This window comes from Nyctibius grandis, chromosome 8 (genome assembly GCF_013368605.1).
Source record: "Nyctibius grandis isolate bNycGra1 chromosome 8, bNycGra1.pri, whole genome shotgun sequence".
Lineage (NCBI taxonomy): Eukaryota > Metazoa > Chordata > Aves > Nyctibiiformes > Nyctibiidae > Nyctibius > Nyctibius grandis.
The window spans coordinates 36,436,337-36,451,276 of record NC_090665.1 but is presented as its reverse complement, the minus strand read 5'-3'; positions in this window follow the sequence as shown (position 1 = coordinate 36,451,276).

Below are 14,940 nucleotides of genomic sequence, written 5' to 3'. Positions count from 1 at the left end.
AGGAGAGGAAACTCTGAAAGAATTTTGCAGGCAGGAGATGACAACAGTTCCCTGAGGCTGAACATGTCACTTGTCACTGATCCAGGCAAGCAGTGTTGGCCTCAGATGGCTTCTTTCTTCTCCTGGAGAAGGGTTCAGAGGAGGCAGCCAGCACGTTTCCACAAAAGCCAGCCCTGCTCCCTCATGTACCCAGGCCTTGCGCGGGAGCGGTCCCTGGATTGCCTGCAAGTAGTCTGCAATCCAAGAGCAACAGGATCACCACCTTTGGTACGCAGGGTCAGGAACATAAAGTGGATTTTTTTTCTTGATTGCTTTCTGACTCTGACTTGCTGGCATTATTAAGTATGTCTGATTTGTTTCTGCTTGAATGAGATGTTTGGTTTAATCTCAAATGATCTGTCTTAATTGGCTGAGTATGTGGAAATATTTCAGTTTGGGATGGATCCAAAACAATAACCACTAACTTTTTTTTTCTGTTGGCTACTGAACCAAAATATCAATTATTTACATGGGTTCTGTTATAACATCAGCTGCAGAGGAACTTCGTAGCATTATGCCTTTGTTTGAACCTGAAAAACGACGTGAAATGTTAAGCTATGGGTCAAAATCAAAACAAGCTCAGAGAAGTAATGAGGATAGAGAAGAGAGGGTATTTTGCTGTTTTAGATATATTTCTTTTTTTTCAGATACACTTGAATTCAATCTGAATTCATATTGGAGTCTCTTAAAAGATAAGATTTGGGATTCAGGATTTCCTTTGCATATAGAAATAGAGCTAGAAGGTCAGTTCTGGATATGGAACCTGATCTGTTTTTAGGTGATGCACACATTCTGGTTCAGGATAGTATTAACTTGTCATTAAATAATGTGAGCATCAGGTTTAGATCAGAACATTATGACAGGTTTTAAACTTGTTAAAAAGTCAGCAGTTTTTGGACCAAGGCTTCATATTTTAAGTCAGCATCAGAGTTACAACTTCCAGCCAGTGTGAACTTCAGTGTCTTTAACTGGGATTTCCAGATCAGGTACAACTCTAGTGAAGGTAAAATATAACGTGGAGAAGGAGACAGAATAAAAGACAGAAAATAAAATAAAGGCATAAAATTTTCATGCTTGTCTTACAATAATGTAGTAGAGAATAGAAATGAAAATAGTGCTGTTAGAATCTATCCAACACAAATATGATTTAGGGAGATGAATGTGAGCTTTGGCTGTATCTTGTTGCAGAAAGGAGTCAGACGCGTGATGGAAAACCCATGTCGCCTCTGCTGTAGAGCTAAGCAGAGGCTGTGGTTTCTTTTGCCCCTTGTGGTGCATTTACTTCTGAAGTGGTTGATTCTTAGATGGAAAATAGGAATTAAAAAAATCCATTTTCCTTTGTCCAAGCACAAGTTAAATAACTGCAATTTGCTTTATCTGCTGTGGCAATGGAGAGATGGAAATAGCTTGCTTAGGTGCTGGTTATGGATGCACTCATCTCCCCTTCTTTCTCCTCCTCTTCAAGCCCTCCACTATCTCAAGCTGTCACTTCATAGGTTGGCAACCGAATTAAATGCGTACAAATACTGTTATTTTGCGTTGTAGTCACAGGAACGATGGTAAAGCAGTTACCTGGTAAATTCAGCTTGGATTAAGTGGAACATACCTGCCAAGACTAGCTCACATGAAGAATGCGGTAAAGAATATGAAGTAAAGTTAGAAGGTGATATTTTGAGTAGACTAGATACGTCATCAGGGTCAGTCCAGGAGTCATTTTTGATAAATCATCAATATTATTATTTTTGTAGGTTTTACTTTTTTTTTTTTTTAAGTATACAGGAATTACAGCCAAAAGTCATAACTAGATGCATATCTTTGAAAAGGCTACACTGAAAAATTTAACATTCTGGATCATGCTTTTGAAGCACTGCAAGATATAATATAGACTCCCCGTCAGATCCACTCACGCCCGTCTCCAAGTCCAGAGTGTCAGATCACATTCGGATTTTCTTAACAGCAAGGAGGGCTTGGAATGTAATTGAAAGAAAAAACTTGATGCACAAGTTCTGTGGAAAGCAGTGAGTGAGTCAGTAGCCATGCTTTCTGGGAAACCTTTTGTGAAAAAAAAAAAAAGGATAAATTAGTCAGCTAGAGAATCTTATACTGTAGAGAAATGAAATTTCTCTAAACAAGCAGTTCTTTGTGGTGCTGATTTGATGATCATATTGAAACGTTTGAAGGTACTGCTAGCGGCCAATATTTGCACCCAGAGCTGGACTATGTCCTAACGCCCTGCACTGCCTGTGCTGATGGGTTTGCTAATCTGGGTACAGAGCTGAAACTTTTGCAAGCGTTGGTTTCACAGCATTAACTCCAGCTTTGTATATACTTCTTAGTCTGTGAGATATGAGGGTATGATATGAGGATATGATATTGTTTTTTTGTACGAAAGATAGCAACATTGGATTGAGCTCTCTTCTCTACAGGTGATCAGATCAGGATTAGAGTACACTGGCAGGGCAATGCAGTAATACCAACTCATCACCTTTTACTTGGTTATGATTTACTCAGTCCTAAGTCCCAAACTTTCTACCCTCAAAGTAAATTACATGATTAGTTTATAATTTTTTATTTCCTACAGTCATGTAGGAAAATTACATACTGTAATTCAACTGAAGTCTATCAGTCTCTGCTTTATTTCCTGTTTTAACTGTTAAACAAAAGTGAAATCATGACTAGGAGACCAAACATGATGCAGTGGGGATAAATATATGGGACTTTTTTTTTCAGTATACTTGCAGTGTCTTTTCTTTCAGTGCTCCAATATTATTTTTCACAAAACGTCAAGAGAATAATTTGACGGTTCTATCATGACTTTTCCATCTTGTGAGTGGATTTTGTTCTTAGTACATAAACCAGAAAACAGAATCAATTTCTAGCTTCATAGCTGTCTAATTACCTGTTGTCTAAAACAGGTAATATCTTAAAGGACTAAGCAATACAAATAATTGCCTAATCTTTTAATTTGGATAGTTTTCTTTAAAAACTTTGCCTTCTGCAGCAATCTTTTAATCCTATACTAAAGTAGAAACTGAGTATAAATGTTGCTTTGAGTAGAATAATGTGGAACCAAATATAAGCCTCCCGCCTACTATAGTGAGCTGTGCAAAATATGCACAGTGGGATTTCAGTCAGAAAATTGAGAGATTAGGAATAGAATTGATCTCTCTTTGCAGAGGGAATAATCAGAGACTTTCTTTTGTGTTTAATCACTCCAGATAAGGCAGCTGAAGTTGTTCTTTTTCACATTGATTCAATGAAACATCTTGATTTAGGATCTTTGGGGGTTTTTTTGGATGGCATTGCATGCTGAGTCGCATTTACGAAAATAGGGTGAGTGATGATGTCCAATATATTAGTACCTATGACTTCAAAATAGAATTATAGAATTACTACATATGCAATTCTCATGGAAAATGTAACATGAAAACTCAGTGTGCCCTTACATACAATGCAGGCAAATAAGAACAGTAACACTGTAACAGACACTTCGTAAGCTATAGAATCACAGAATCGTTTTGACTGGAAAAGACCTTTAAGATCATCAGGTCCAACCGTTAACCCAGCACTGCCAATTCCACTGCTAAACCATGTCCCTAAGCACCACATCTACACATCTTTTAAATACCTTCAGGGATGGTGACTCAACCACTTCCCTAGGCAGCCTGTTCCAATGCTTGACAACCCTTTTGGTGAAGAAATTTTTCCTAATATCCAAACTAAACCTCCCCTGGTGCAACTTGAGGCCATTTCCTCCTGTCCTATTGCTTGTTACTTGGGAAAAGAGACTGACACCTGCCTCGCTACAACCTCCTTTCAGGTAGTTGTAGAGAGCAATAAGGTCTCCCCTGAGCCTCCTCTTCTCCAGACTAAACAACCCCAGTTCCCTCAGCTGCTTCTCATAAGACTTGTGCTCTAGACCCTTCACCAGCTTTGTTGCCCTTCTTTGGACTCACTCCAACACCTCAATGTCTTTCTTGTAGTGAGCGGCCCTAACCTGAACACAATATTCAAGGTGTGGCCTCACCAGTGCCGAGTACAGAGGGATGATCACTGCCTTAGTCCTGCTGGCCACACTATTTCTGATACAAGCCAGGATGCTCTTGGCCTTCTTGGCCACCTGGGCACACTGCTGACTGATATTCAGCTGGCCATCGATCCACACCCCCAGGTCCTTTTTCCACCAGGCAGCTTTCCAGCCACTCTTCCCCAAGCCTGCAGCATTGTGTGGGGTTGTTGTGCCCCAAGTGCAGGACCCGACACTTGGCCTTGTTGAACCTCATACAATTGGCCTTGACCGATCAATCCAGCCTATCCAGATCTCTATGTTTATTTATATTCACACCTCTAAATGTAATTGTTGAAACTCTGGAAGGCATTATCCTTAAGTTTTCCCTGGACTTTTCTCATCAAGAATATGTTGCAAAAATAGTTTGATCATCCTGAGGCATAGAGTTGGAATATATTAATCTAATATGATAGGATTGTTAGAAGCATTGTTGGCCTGAGTCATCACTTTCCACTATAATTCTCAACTTCATTGGCAGTAACCATATATTCAGCCTTTGATGCATGCTTGGCTAATAGATCTAAACCAGACAGAATGACTTTGAAGCTGGGATTAGGAATGTAAAAAGCACCCCAAAAACTCATCATACATGGACATGGATCAAAGTCTAGAATAGAACAAAACATGAGTCTCGTCTGGATTTCCATTTGTTTTTTACAAAACAGGTGTTGGAGAATCTGTGTTTTATTTCCCTAGTAATCTCAGAATGGAAGTAGCTGGGTTTATAGAGAATAGCATTACATTTTGTTACAATGTAAATATTAATTTTTTATTCATTTTTTTTAAAAATCAACAGTCTGGTTTTCAGTAGTTTGAGTTATCAAAGCTTTGATTTCTCTCAAAGACGACTTTTGAAAGTACTAATTACCCCAGATATTTATTCTATCTTTTCTCAGTGGTGATACTTTATATGAATTATTTCTATGCTATATTATAAAATGTCCTACATTTATTAATAGCATATATATGGTTACTAGTGTTTGAAAGAAACTGCTCTAAAGTGCAAAAGTACTGTGGTTTACGTTTTATCATGGCACATTGAGAGCTGCAGATTTCTAAGCACTGGGCCCAGGACTGTCGTTGAAAGAACATCCTGGTCCTAGCATCCAAGATGATATGTGAGTTGGGTTAGGCAGACTATATGAGAGTGGTTTAAAAGGTTTAATTTTGTCTTATACATATCGTAATTTCCAGAAGCTTATGAAGAAGAACAGAATGAATCATTTGCCTTGATTAGACTATAACATTACCTGGTTTTGTATCTGAAAACAGGTGTCATTGATGGGTGCTGGTTCAGGGATGAAAGAAGACACGCAACAGGTGGGGATAAGGCAGTCGAGGGTGTATAGAGAACAGAAGAAAGACAGGAAAAGATCACTGGGGTGAAAAAGGATAGGAAAGGCATTTGCTAGATGGCTAAAGGTCCATTAATACAAGAAAACTGCAGATAGAGATGAGGTGGCAGCATGAGCAAATCCACAATCTGAATTAGAATGGCTCAGCTGGGCCGACAGACATTGAGCTCTTTTCAGCTCTGTTTCATTTTCCTTCATCTGTTAACAAGGAAACAGGTGTTATTTCATTTTACACATGGGGATCAGAGGCAGAGAGAGATTTATTTAAGGTCATCCAGGAAGTCTACAGCAGAACAGGGAACTAAACGAGGAATTTCTGAGTTCCAGACCAGTATGCTAACCACGGGACAGCTCATTTCCTCTCCATGGGAGTTTCTGCTGCCAAATTGCATTAGATGAGAATGAGTCTCTCTTGTTTACACTTCTTTAAAACAAACCTTCATTAGGACTGGGTTCAATACATCACAAATACATTATCAAGATTACCATGAAATGTTTAATAAAGCTCTAAATCCTAATGATAGGATTGGCTGGTGATGTAAGTGAAAATGAGATCACAAGATTCAGCAAAAAAGCAAGTAAGAGTTATCTGAGGAGAAAAGTAAGGTTATTTTCTGATGCAAGGAAAAAGAATTGAAAAAACTCTGAGAAGTTTTTCTGAATTGGGAAAAACTTGTTTGTGTGATTGAATGTGCCAGAATAATTTAAAAGTTCATTTATTATGAAATAAAATCTGCTAGTTTGAATACTATGTCTCAACAAATCCCCTGAGGCTGTTTACATTAAGGAAAACAATCTGCCAATGTTAAAAATTTTACTCACTTCCCTCATTTCCCAGTTCTTTCTTAAGAAAAAAAAAAATAAAAAAAGAAAAAGGAAAAAGAAAAAAACCTTTTGTGCAATGCTCTTAAACTTACAGAGATCATACTGTTGCAAGAGCCAACAGTCGCCTAGCTGCTATCCTTCACAAAGGACGTTGCTCAAGTCATTACTGGAAAAAAACTGTGCTTTAAAAACAAAGAAAAGAAAACTGTTTATGCTGAGCATTATGGATCCTTACTAGATTATAAGGATCACTTAACACCTTGAATACACTATAGCGATGTTCTTCATTTTTAGGGAGACAGTGCATTCCGCACTGCAGCTCCAGGACAAACAGCTCTGTGTTTATGTGACTATTACTGTTCCTGGACATAAGTCAGGTTATGGTTTCAGTATGGTAACTGTACAGACACACACAATCTGTCTTTTATCTTCTTTTTTTCCCTAGGTACTTATATACCTCAGTGATCGTCATATCCCTTTCAAAATGTTTTGTGCCTTTTTCCTCATTTTTAATGAAGACCTTTCTAGCTGCACTAGATTTAGGTCTCTATATTGCCAGTATTATTCCTTCCATGGCTTTTGCTCTAATGGCAGCCATGCAGTCTGGTCTGTATTTTGACTGTTAATGAACAGCCATTCATTTCTTTAGTTGAGTGCAGTCCTGGACCTGCTGAAGTCAACAGGGGTTCTGTCTTTGACTTCCATGAGGTTTGACTTTCAGCCTGTGCCTCAAATGAGTGTCAGAAAGTTCCCAGCGACAGCAGCTAAAGCCTAGGGATTTGACTAAATGTATCTGCAAAGCTGACATCGCTGGTAATACACTCAGCTCTGCTTATGCAACAAGGCAGGTGAATATGTCTTGTGGATGTCCAATTGTAGTCACATACACATGTCTCCAAATGCAGGATTTGTTCATAAACTGATGACAATGGAAGGTGATACTCTTCATTTAAACATTTTACAAATTTTCTTGTCCAGTTTTTTGTTATTTAGGACTAATATTCAGCAGTCAAAATCTAGGTCTAGGGAAATGGGTGAAAGTACTTCATCTTGGTTTTTTCTGCTATCTCATAGTCATGAAAACATATGTCTTAAAATAAATGTCTGAGTATCTCTTGCTGCCCAAAAGAACATTAATTGTTTGTTTAATGTCTATCAGAAAAATGTAGACAAAAAACTTCTTTTACACATGCACATGTTCCTTTCTACCCAACACTGGAAACTTATCTTGCCATCATAAGTCTATATTAGGAAGGGGAGATATGGTGTTTGCAAGCATGCTTAGGGCTTACATTCCCTTTCCTTAACTTTTCCACTCACAGCATATGGTATATTAACTGTGCTGTTTGGTTACTGCCTTTACATTCCTCTCACCAAAATATTTCTATATGTTTCCTCATCTCTGTTACTCTTCAATTAAATACCACACGCTTCCCTCCTAACCTATTAGTGCATCCACTTGTTCTTAACTCCCTCTTCTGTTTTTTCTGGCAATGATTTCCTTTTCTTTGCCAGGCTTTTCGCTCCATATGCATTTTTATTAGATTTTTATGTTTCAAGAGAACATACCACAGGGGAACAGCATCCTAAAGCTGTTCTCACAAATCCTTTGGGGAAGGCAGGATGATGTATCGGGCCAAGGAATACACCATTTTGTTTTCTGACAGGTGAGTGGTGATTATTGTAGGCCAGCTGTTTTCCCTGTTTCCTTATCTATAGTTTTGGTACTTGCACAATTTCTCTCCCTTAGCCCTTTAACAAAGAATAAGAATTCTGGACATGCATCATCAATTTCCAAGACTAGAGTAGGCTCCAACACCAGAATTTTATTTCTTAATTTTATCCATCATCTTTTTTTCTGTGAATCTTCCTAATAATTTACAGTGCTGCTACATCCGTCAAGATGAGTCCTCTGCTGTGTTTAAAGGTGATAATTCTAATATCTGAGTGGAAATTTTTTGCCTTTGCCAGTGGGAAAAAACCCCCCAAACCCAACACTAAGTTCTGCCTCAATCCTTTTTCTTATATCATGTCTTTCTGTGTATTGTTGATAAGGGTAAAACTGGTCCTCATTGCAAAGATTAATTATCAAACAAGATGCTGATGTTGTAATGCATAGTCTGTTTGCAGTTGTGGTAGGAAACCTCAGCTCATACGAGAGTTCTGCTGTACGCATGAAAACCTGTAAAGCAACACTGGCTACAAACAGTTTGGGCTGGAATTGTAAACCTGCAATTTTTGTTGGATAGCAAAGTATCTTCCCACCAGTAATCCCCTTTGTACTCTTTAGCTCAGTGGGTTCCCATGCAATGTATTGCAATTTGGCTTCTCAGAATTGGAAATGGGGCGAATGTGGGCACATATTGCAAACTCTGTTTTGATAAATAGAGATGATTGATCTCCCTAGAATGCAACTGGTAAAATAGTAGCTATTTTTCACGTGCTTAAATGATTTCACTGCTCTATTGCTATCAATTTTGATGCAAGTCAGGTCCTTGGTCTAGCTGACCACTTTTGAAAATGAGTCTGCTTTTGATTTTTCTGCTAAGACTGGTTTGGAGATTTTGTGTCTTTTTGTTAGTGCTGTGATGCTGATAGAAGTTCCTCTCAGGTATAATAAAAGTTAGGTTGAGCTCATGGCTAATCTTTCAGAATGTCCTGGTGCACAGCTTTCAGGTAGACAGTGAATAGTCAGTTTGGATTATCTCCTCCTGGAAGAACCGGATTAATAAATCAGGAGTCTGGCAATGACTGCCAAAGAAACTCACAAGAAAACCACACCAAAAGACAGGCAGTTTTGAAGGTGATGTCTCAGTAATTGTGGGATTTTTTCAGACTTTAAAGAGCCTTCACAAGAAAAGAGGCTCCACTAAGGCTGTTATTAAAGATTTTATTTTCTCCTCCCCACTCCCCCCCACCCTTTTTTAAGGAACTTTTCCCTAGCAGAAATAATCTCACAGAAGATAAACTTCTCATTAACTCTTAGCAGAATTAGGTTACCGCTTATGGACACAGAAAAGTTAATGGCAGAATGAACTAAATTCTAAGAAAGGCTACAGTAGCTCTTACACAGTACCATTTCTCTGATCATCCAAGAAATTATATAGGTTTCATTAAAAAGAAGAACAATTTTAGATTTTGAGGGGCAATTAATGAGGCACCCATTATTTTAAAGCAATAATTTAATTTCCATAATATTCAACCAACCATTCTAGATCCAGTGGTGACAGTGATCACTTCAGTAGGCAGGTGATGATGAGAACCATTTAATATCCATTGAAATAATCATTGAGGTGGAATCAGGAATCCTTTTGTGCCTCAACATTTGGCTGTTAGTACTATCCAGGGGAGAAAATTTTGAAGAAACAAAATTAATTGGGTAGAGATGGATACTGTGCCTAGTACTAGACTGTAACAAAGTTATAATCAAAGTAAAGGAGTTTGGTAAATGGGAAGTACAGTACTTATTCAGAGGCTGTTTCACTGAATATGTCTGAAGTTTTCACAAGGAGGCAACCTGGAGATTTAAACACAGAAAAAATGGCTAATGTGCAAACTGTTTCCGTGGATCATCTGACTCTCCATTAGATTGCCTACGCTTGGTTAAAACTGTGTGACTGCACATAACAGAGTAATTTTTGCATTTAGGTTTTTGTGAAGGGGACCTAAATCTGTCCCATACTTGGGAAAATCTAACATTTATAACATAGTGATGCAGGAATGTCAGTTACTCATGTGACAGCCCTTCAGTTTAAAAAAAAAAAAATCTGGCTATTTTCATTTGTTGAAGTGGTTGTGAAAGCAAAACCTACAGCCTGCCAAGTGGTGAACCGCCATGAAGGTTAATTTTATGATGAATACAGAACACCAAAGATCATGTGCTTTATGACATTTAATCAAAATTTAGCATAATAGGATGAGATGTAGAATATTGCTGCTCAAACCTGTTGGAATTACTCTTCCCAAATTCATTGATGGCCCTCTGCTGAGCACCTGATTCACAACATACTGAATGTGATTCAAATGTTTAGGTTCTTTGCAGTCTATGAATTATGTTTTGTGCAAAGTACGAGAAAACATTGTGCAAAGGAAACAAGGAGCATGAAATATAGATGTCTTCTGTAACAGTGGCTGGTTGCAGCAAAATTAAGACTGTGTAAGAATTTTAATTCCTTCCTTCCTGAGTGAATTACTCAGTCAAATTCAAGCCCACTGGAAAAAAAGGCAGAAATTCAATTTCTGATGCATGTGCTCCTGTCAACATTATACACATGGGGCAAATATGTAGTAGCATGAATTTGAGCTTGTGTTAACTCTATTTCAGCATAATTGCAAATAGTATGAGCTGATTTAGGTATAATATTTCTCGAAGAATTGCTATTTACAATTTACTAAAGCAAGTAACATAATATACAAATTTCCCTTTCTATTTTTACATCAATTTTATAACCGGGGAGGATTTTTGTATTTTGCTTGTTTTAAGTGATTTTTTTTCATTTTTTTCTTTTGATCTTCAAGCCTGAACTCTCTTACAAAACTAAGAACAAATTGTTTCTTAGTATTTTAATTGTCCCCAGCCTTGGCAGCCTGCCCTTCCATTTTGTCTAATTGGTCACCAGGAGAACCTGAACAATGATATAAGTGGTATTTAAGATTTCATGACTTTAAGATCTATAGGAACAGAAGTTGGTCTGATTTATAGCTAAATGTAACAGAGATGATCCATACACTGAATCTGCACAGAATCCTGTTTCGCTGCAGGCAGTCAAGTCAAAGAACAATGTGTGGTTCTCTTGCTTGAATCACTCCTGATTTTTTGTTCCTGCACTCTCCTGCCTTAAGAAATATTTCTAAGTATTCTTACGTTGCAAAAGAATATGCATCCTAAAATGCATCCTAAAAGAGCGTGTTTAACAAATACTCTTATTAATAAATGAGAATCAGAACTAGTTTTGGAACTGGTGGTATTGAATTAGCGCCGTTCGAAATAGCGAGTGAAACCTACCCAATGCTGGGAGACGTGTTGGCTGACACTGGATATAAGCCAAGGGAAGGGTCATTTGAACTGCACAGCTGGAACACTGTCCTTGGGAAACCCTGGTCCTAAATGTAGCCAAAAAATGATATGCTGCAATCCTGTAGTTTATCAGGGCACTGCAATACAGCCACTTCATTGTGGTTATGCATAAAAGTGTGAAAAACCATGACAAAGTATTTGCTCTGCTACAGAATCATTTTCATTAGCCAAAATCCATTAGTTTGGAGTAGGATTTTTCCAGAGGATAGCTGATTGAATTCTTAAACCTTGCACAGGAATATGCCAAGCAATTGTTTTCTTCAAAAATAAAGTGGAATGGAATTTTTAAATGAGAAATTATGGGCATGTAGATTAATTTTATATAACCCATAAGCCTTATTTTTTTTTCCTCACCGATTCAGTGCTTAATCTAAATTACCTGGTGTTAGAAAGCTGTTGTTGCTGTCCTGTTTTGTTATAAATTATATCTGTAGCCTTTGTTTCACTGTCTGTATTGACACCAATAGCATGGTTGACTTCCTTGCCAGTGTTTCAATGAAACAAGTTTCAACTACAGTTTCTCTCTTTCAGCTTCCACACCAGCAAAACACTTGAGCACAGTTTGTCCCCAGAAACATTCTGGGGAAATGTACCATGATGTTCCTCTATTTCAGTGAGGGCTGAATTCTGCCATAATAAATAACCTAACTGCTCAGTTAGCAAAACCTAAATCAATGGTGATGCAGTTGCATGGTTATATTCCATGTTCCATGCTGTGACTCATTTTCCCTCTGAATCAGAAAGCCACTAATTCTAAGGAAATTGATTCTTTAACAGATTTTAATATTTTTAATATTTCCTCTATTTTTTTTCCTATTAGCCTGTTTAAAATTGCTGTGAGTAACCTGAAAACCTGAGTCAGCAGTGTGACAGTTTGTGAGCAAGAGGGTTGTGCCATGCACAGAACAAGCTTGTCGCTACTTGGTCCTCCAAAGGCCTCAGCCTGAATGCTGTGTCCAGGTGCAGGCACTGTTTACAGAAAGTGCAGACTAATTTGCTGTTTGCTCAATACGATGAAGCAATAGCATGACCATTATGTTTTGCGTCATTATTTTTTTATTAAGTTTAACGTTTTCTATCTGAGTTTTTAGAAAGAAGATTTTCCCATAACCTGATACTCTTTGTCTTGTTTTGTGTTTGTTTTTTTTTGTTGCTGTTGTTGGGTGTTTTTTTTTAACATTGGCTCAGTTATAAAAACTTTTCTCTCTTTTTGGATGTGGCTACAGTTTATCTGTTCCCCCAAAAGATAACATACACCTTACGGCGATATTAACAGCTCACGGATATTGATGCATTCCATCCACAGGTAACCCTGAATATAGCTAAATTGCAGTGCAGCTAAATAGGTCCTCAGTGATTATCTCCAGTTTATTATTCTGTTGCCAATATACCTCAGCAAATATAAGGACATACAACTTGAGCAAAACATTAAATATTACTTGCGTACACAGCTGATGACAAATATCAGATCACAGTGAATGTCATCAATGAGTAGATTCTGGCAAAGAAACGATAGTGTGCTCAGTACTTTTACAAAAACTCTTGAGTCACTGTGACCTATTCTTTTTTAATACTATATATTGCTTATGATGTGCTCCTCTGCCTGTGACATTTACTGCGGTTACTGGGCTTACTGGGATACGCTGTTTTCACATTCTGAAAAAAATTTTCAAAGTGAAACACGGAAACATGAGATTTGAAAAAGGTAACTTTTCTTGGCCTTCTGAATCTGAAGGTGTCCTGAAACAGACAGTGATTTCATGCAGCCACAATTTCCTCTTTTTATTTTTTCATTCAGGTATGGAATTTTTAAAAGTAATTATTGAACATTGATCTGTATAAAGCGTGATGTTATCATGGGATGTACAGTCCCAGATTAACTCAGGACATAATAGTGCAATAAAAATAAAAACCATAATTTCATTCATTCTGATCAATAGATACATCTGAAAAGTATAGCTGCTAAGGAAAAATATTACACATTTTATACTTAATAAGCAATCAATAGCCATTTTTAAATTGATACTCTTAGATAAAAATAAAAGTTCTGTGATCAGTCTAAAAGGGTAGTATCGTTATTGGTGATTTCTATATTCCTAATTGAGATCTATTTATGCCTGTGCACTCTATTTTACATTTATGATGTAGATCTTTAAAAAATGGATAGTGTTTATTATTAGAAAGTGGGAAATGTTAAGTAAAAATTTAAGTCACCTTTTCTTTTTTCAATCATTGAAGTCTCTTGTCTTGTTCTTTCATAGCTTGTTAGTATTTTTCCCAGAAATGCAGTGGCCCATGTTATTGCCAGGAACCACACTGTCTTTCTACAAATGTTACCTTTCCATTCTCTTATGAAAAAAAATCTGTTCATGCAAATCTTGCCTGCAATGATTCACTATCTTTTTTCTGGCCTTTAATATGAAAATAATCATATGGCAAAACAAAACAAAATAAAAAAGCCTCTTCAAATGGAAAATAATAATAATAATAATAAATTTAAAAATCTACTGAATAAAATTTATGCAGTTGAACCTGGCTGTCAGGTTTGGCTATCCTGTTCAGGGTTGCACCAATGCCCTTACCTGAACACTTCATAACCACCCACCCCTCACCTTTAGCACATTCTTCTGATATTTTCCATTGCCCAATCTAGTCCAGTTAGCCCTAGTTATGTCTCCTTGGGCTTCACCCTGAACAGTTCCTTTTCCTTTTTTTTTTGTTTTTAGTTTTTATGCTTGTGTAGAAGGTAGTCACATCTCCCATTGAATTTCTGTTTAGCCAGCCTATGTTGATTGACTTACAGTATGTCCTCAAAACTCAAGTTTGTCATTCCAATCCCTTAATCCTTCCACTTATTTAATTCACTCCAAACTCTTGGTCATCTATGGTAGCAAGGTACAGCAATCTAAATTTTTCTAGCCATGAGGAAACAGTAACATATTTTCCTAGATAATTCCTCTGCCAGTCAGCTTTTATCAGACATCATGGAAGATCTTCAGAGGACCTCAGAAGAGTGTGGATAATTAGTTGTGAAAGCTCAGAAAAAATAGGAAAGACTGATCCTCTTGAAAAGGATGTCAAAAGGCTAGGAGTCACTCAAAAAGGAAACATGGAAATTGATTGGGAGTTTTTACTCCTTAAGTACAGCGCAAGTGCACTAGGAGTTGAAGTGGTAAGAGCTTGATGTTTGCTCTTCATCCTAAGGGCTAAGTAATTCTCAGAGGGAATAAATCTGACATCATATTGGCCAATTAATTAATGTTAAAAATGGAAGTAAAAGAATCAAAGCTGTTACTCAGGATGAGATGAAATGCCCTCCTACAAATGTCCTGATATTTGATCAGAGTAAGTTAAATTTCAATGGACATGGTACTTCTCTAGCAGCCTTATAGACTGTGTAGCACTTTTGTAACCCAAATCAGTCTACTCAAAGGCTGTCTTGTTTTTACTGCAGCGCTGCATAGTGCTAGCATTATGGATTAATTTTGTACCTTTTTTTTTTTCGTTTCCTTATTTTCTCATCTGTTTAACTTCTACTAAGTAAACAGCTCTGTGCCTACTCCAGTTTCCTAAGC